This window comes from Lepidochelys kempii, chromosome 3 (assembly GCF_965140265.1).
Source record: "Lepidochelys kempii isolate rLepKem1 chromosome 3, rLepKem1.hap2, whole genome shotgun sequence".
Lineage (NCBI taxonomy): Eukaryota > Metazoa > Chordata > Testudines > Cheloniidae > Lepidochelys > Lepidochelys kempii.
Genome location: NC_133258.1, coordinates 199,473,996 through 199,480,026, shown reverse-complemented (window position 1 = coordinate 199,480,026; position 6,031 = coordinate 199,473,996).

Genomic DNA, 6,031 nt, shown 5'->3' with positions numbered 1-6,031 from the left:
GTACAGGATACTGGCCCCAGCCACACAAAATGGCAGCCCTCCCACATGCCCCCTTCTCCCTCACAAAAGCATGGCTGCCTGGACTATGCTGCCATTTATTCACCAGTCTAAGGGCCTGAATGAGTCAGGGAGACAGGTAATGGGATACAGAGCCTTTCATTTCTAGGTTCTATTTCTATTTTAATACTGCCCAGGTCAATACTTAATGAAAGATATCACCATCTGGTGACCATTTGCTGGTCTATGTGAATGAATTTGGGCTCAGTTAAGGATCTACTAAACAGAAATCCATAGTACAAAAAGACCACCACAATTAGCACTAATTGGAGCCTTTGTTAGTCGTACCATAGACAGCCTGGAGAGTGAACTCTCTCTCTCACATCTAGGAGTGGTTCTTCCAGGTCAAGGTATCTGAGTGATGTAGTACAGGGAAACTTAGGTCTCTTCACACAATGAGAACTTTACCAGTGGTTTGGACTTTCTTGTGGCTTATTCAAGTTATGCTACAGATTGGCCTAGCAATTGTGGACAGGGCAAAACTATGTTACAACCAGGCTGAAAAATCTATGTGTTAGCTTTGGTAGAGACTTGGGCAAAGGAGAGTTTTTTTAACCTAGCTGTAACACAATTGATCTCTGTCCACAAAGAGTCTGTCTGGATTCCAAATAAAACCAAATTTTATAGTGTGCATTAGGACTATACTCATATTCCATATCTGGGGTAAACCTGTAATCAGTTTTAGGTTGGTCACAAAACACTGTTAAGACCTCATCTGCTCTACAAAATGGAAATATACTGTAACTGCGTCTCCTGACTTGGTTGTAACTGGACTGTAGATGGGACCAAAGATTATAACCTAGATAGTCCTCAGAATTTAACCACTGTTGTTAAACTGTTTTTGTAAACTATTTATGCCTGTACAATATAGGTTCCGTAGATAAACTGAGTATTTGAGGATAGAACAAATCATTTCACAAACACCAAGCAAACATTTAAAACTATATATTAAAAACAGTCTGAATTACCTGCTCCAGTTCTTATTTTGTTCTTGGAGTGAGCCTCAGAACCCTGCAGCACTTCAGGTCTAATTTGTTTTTCTAAGACATGCTACCTTATTTATTAGATGATAACTGTTTAACATACTTTTTATTTTAAAGAGCCTCAAAAAACCCAGTTTGTTTTCATACCATGCAAATACTGTACTGCTGGGGCTGTGCAAAATTTTGCCCCTGAGGGAGACATGGGTTGAGAGGCGGGGGGGAGGGGCGGGGAGGTAAGAGTGGTGGGAAGAAGCATTACTTTGTATTCTCCAATATGAAACTCATCCAATTGCTGCTGGAAAAGGCAAGGGAACTTAAGCCTAGTTAAAGCAGCATTAATTTGTGCAATGTGCTTTTTACCACTTTGGAGGGGATAGATGCACATAGGCATTATTATGCCAGTTATCCCCTATCTGGCCCTCCATACAATTTTGGAAACCCAATGTGGCCCTCAGGCCAAAAGTTTGCCTGCCCCTGTTCTAGACAGAAAGCTTGGCTGGTTGGTTGATTTTTATAAGGGAAAAAGCTCCATGTTTTCTTGTTGTACAAATGTCAGGTCTTCCTTGTTTTTCTGCAGGAGTCCCTGGCTCAGATACATGAGCTGAAAGCTCTCTCAGCCTTTAAGGGGTGGAGATGCTGAATCCTTAACAGAAAGGAGAAGGCGTTTCTGTGGTAAGGTGCAGGACTAGGACTCCTGGGATCTGTTTCTGTCTCTGCCACTGGCTTCCTGTGTGATTTTGGACAGGTCACTTGGGGCCAGAGTTTTAAAGGCATTTAAATGTGGAGGCTCTAACATGGCAGTGGGGCCAGGCCAGGCTACACAGAAGTGGGAGATCACCCTGCAGCATCCCCACACCCTGGGACAGGGACTCAAAAGGGAGGCTGCACCCGCCCCTGTCCCAGCACAAGGGCTGGGCCTGCCTCAGAAACACCCCAAGGGTCTCCCTTTCCACAACAGATGCATCAGGTGTGGGCAGACAAGCTCAGCCCAGCAGGATCCAAGTGTGGAGGGGCTTAGTGTGGAGGGATCCAGGTGTGGGGTGAGAGAGTTCTGCAGGGGGCAATCTGGGTGCGGGAGGCTCAGTGGTGGATCTGGATGCACAGGGGCTCATTGGCAAAGGGGAACTGAAAGCTGCATGCAGCAGCCGGACTCCATACAGGGATTGGAGAGCCTCCATACAGCCGTGCTCCCTATGGGGAAGCTGGGAGCCCAGGCAGCAGCCTGGCTGGGAGTGGGGAGCCGGAGCAGCAGCTGGGCTGAGAACAGGGATCTGGGGCAGCCAGGCTCTGACAGAGGTGGGTGCAGCTCAGCTGGGAGTGGGAAGCCTGGGGGAAGTTGGGCTCTAGCTGGAGCCCCCTGTGACACTGCACCCCTTATTCTTCACAGTGATATGATGATATGACTATGACATAGTTATGGTGTATTTTATGCAAGATAAATCACAAGGTGTCACTGGAAAGGCTATTATGTGCTGAATATGACTGTCCTATTTCTATGCATGTATTATTTTTGTATCTGAAGTTATGAATATTGACTATGTATCTATTTCACATGTAGCTATTCCTGGGCAATGCCCACTAGGCAAAAGGCTCTCAGTTTAGATGGCTGGCTGGGAAGGGTCCATTCAAGTGAATGAGCCAGTTTAGAGAAGAACAGGCCTTAGGAGAAGCTTATCTCCCTCCTGGGGAGCATTCCTGAGGATGCTACAAACAGCCTCTGAGTAATGGCAGCTGTTACACTACAGGGACATGTGACCAGGTTACCTGGTGCTGGACTCCATCTTGGGATGTCAGTATTTTTCCACTGACTGGTGTGGGACCCAAGCTTTGAAACAAAGGATTCCTGCCATATGCATAGGCAGGGGAGTGACATCATCGTGGTTCCTTACTGACTCCCCCACCCAAGAAGACTCCTGGAAACACCTGAGGAACAAAGACTGACCGGGGGTGGGAGGAGAGTGCTGGACCCAGGCTAAAGGGATTTTTAGCCTGTGAATGGAACACCTGGGGATTCTAAGCTGCAGCTGGCCCCTTAAGAATCTGCAGCCTGCTTGTATTATCACTTAGGTTGAGAACTGGCTATTCATATCCAATCTATGTAGTATATTAAGCTTAGTTTGCGTCTTTTTGTTTGCTATCCCTTATAATCACTTAAAAGCTATCTTTTATAGTTAATAAATGTGTTTTTGCTTTATCTAAAACCAACGTGTGGGAGTCATAGCTTGGAGCAGGAAGGTGTTGTATATTCGTCTCCACATTGAGGGAGGGGGTGAATTTCATAAGCTTACACTGTGCAGCGCAAGATGGTATAATTTTGGGTTTACACTCCAGATTGGGGGGTGGGTGCCTTAGGAACTGGGAGGTGCCCCAGCTGGAGCCTTCCCATGCAGGGGCTGGTCAGAGTATCTGCATGTTACTGCAGCTGGGTGTGTCCTTACCTATATGTGTGCTGGTGAAAGTGCGGGCTCTAGCCTGCAGAGGGTTTGGCAGCTTGTCACGGTAGTGTAAAAGGGAGCCCAGGTTGATCAGTCAGAGGGGCTCAGTGGTACCCCAGTTCCAGGTGACACCCTGGGGGGAACCTGTCACACCTCCACCTGCTCCGGTGGATAGGCTGGCTTTCTTGTCAATTTCATGGCTCCAACATGGAGTCTTGAGATTGACAAGAATGACAGCCAACAGCCCATGTAAGTAACAATTTCTACACAGACACTGCATCGCCCTAACTAAATCAGCATAAGCCTTATGCCTCTCATGGAGGTGGAGTTATTACGCCACTGTAGTAGGGCACCTCCACTTGTGGAAGCAAGGCTGTACTGTGTACGCTGACATAATTAGGTCAACGTAAGGTGCTGTATGTCGACTAACTATAGCACAGAGCAAGCCTGTGATGAATTGTTCTGAATGTCCACTGAAGGCAAGACAAGAAGTAAAGAGCTTAATCTGCAGTAAGGGAGATTTAGATTAGATATTAGGAATATCTTTCTAACCATAGGAACAGTTAAACACTGGAATAGGCTTCCAAGGGAGGTTGTGGAATCCCTGTCATTGGAGGTTTTTAAGAACAGGTTGGATAAACATCTCTTGGGGAAGGTGCAGATGTACATGGTCCTGACTTAGATCCCTTCCAGCCTTTTATTGCTACGATTCTATATTTAAATTCAGGCCTTGTTTTCAGACTTTAGAACCTAATGTCTCTCTAATCTTTCTGATCAATTAGATGCCTTAATTCTATCACTTGTGTGTTCATATTGACACTTAATTCCATAGCTATCCATTTTAGACACTAAAGTACCAATTTGAATGACCAGCGTGGAAGATCAATAATTTTCACAGAGGTACTCAAGTTTTTAAATTGTTCTGTGTCAGCTCCATCATATATTGTGGAGATATTCAACTTCTGTTATTCTTGTAGTTTCTTACACACACAATTTTATGCACTGATTTCAAGTTGGGCATACGGAAGATTGACTGGCAGGATTTCAAGAAGCTCTCAGTGTTGGCCTAACTCTGCTGCCACTAAAGTCAATGGGTACTTTTTTGGTTTTTTTCCCCAGTGAATCTCTCGTGTTTCTTGGCACAATCTTTTTCTCTACACTGAGATGCTGCTTTTTCCTATTATTGCTGCTTCCTATTGACCAATGCAAAAATGCTGACTTTGGTCCCTTACCCACTCAGAGCAGAGGATGGTTCCATTTATCATCCCAGGTATAATTAAACGATAAACCCCTCAAAACCATCCGCTTTCCCCATTAACCTGTCAGGAGTTGCAGATCTAGAGGGGCATGGATAGCTGGGACTGGGGAGTGACATCCCACAATATTCACATCTAAGAGCATCATTGCTGACCAGAGACCCTCCCATCACTCATTCACTCCCCTGCCTCAGCCCCCCTTCCCCTATTCCTACCCCCAAGCCACAACCTTACCTTCCCTCCAGCCCAGCCCTGTCCCCTCCTCCAGCCACAGATCCTCCCCTTCCCTCCTCCTCTCCCAGCCACAGCCCCGCCACCTCCCCCCGCAGCACAGCCCCCACCTCCCCCAATATCACCCCCTCCTCCAGCCACAGATCCTCCCCCTCCTCCACCATACAGACCCCCCAGCTCACATCCCCCGCCTTCTTCCCTCCCCCACCAGTGACCCCCTTCCCTCCTCCTCTCCCAGCCACAGCCCCGCCACCTCCCCCTGCAGCACAGCCCCCACCTCCCCCCACTATCACCCCCTCCTCCAGCCACAGATCCTCCCCCTCCTCCACCATACAGACCCCCCAGCTCACATCCCCCGCCTTCTTCCCTCCCCCACCAGTGACCCCTTCCCTCCACCTCCCCCTGCAGCACAGCCCCCACCTCCCCCAATATCACCCCCTCCTCCAGCCACAGATCCTCCCCCTCCTCCACCATACAGACCCCCCAGCTCACATCCCCCGCCTTCTTCCCCTCCCCCACCAGTGACCCCCTTCCCTCCTCCTCTCCCAGCCACAGACCCTCCACCTCCCCCTGCAGCACAGCCCCCACCTCCCCCCACTATCACCCCCTCCTCCAGCCACAGATCCTCCCCCTCCTCCACCATACAGACCCCCCAGCTCACATCCCCCGCCTTCTTCCCTCCCCCACCAGTGACCCCCTTCCCTCCTCCTCTCCCAGCCACAGACCCACCACCTCCCCCAATATCACCCCCTCCTCCAGCCACACATCCTCCCCCTCCTCCACCATACAGACCCCCCAGCTCACATCCCCCGCCTTCTTCCCTCCCCCGCCAGTGACCCCTTCCCTCCTCCTCTCCCAGCCACAGACCCACCACCTCCCCCTGCAGCACAGCCCCCACCTCCCCCCACTATCACCCCCTCCTCCAGCCACAGATCCTCCCCCTCCTCCACCATACAGACCCCCCAGCTCACATCCCCCGCCTTCTTCCCTCCCCCACCAGTGACCCCCTTCCCTCCTCCTCTCCCAGCCACAGACCCACCACCTCCCCCTGCAGCACAGCCCCCACCTC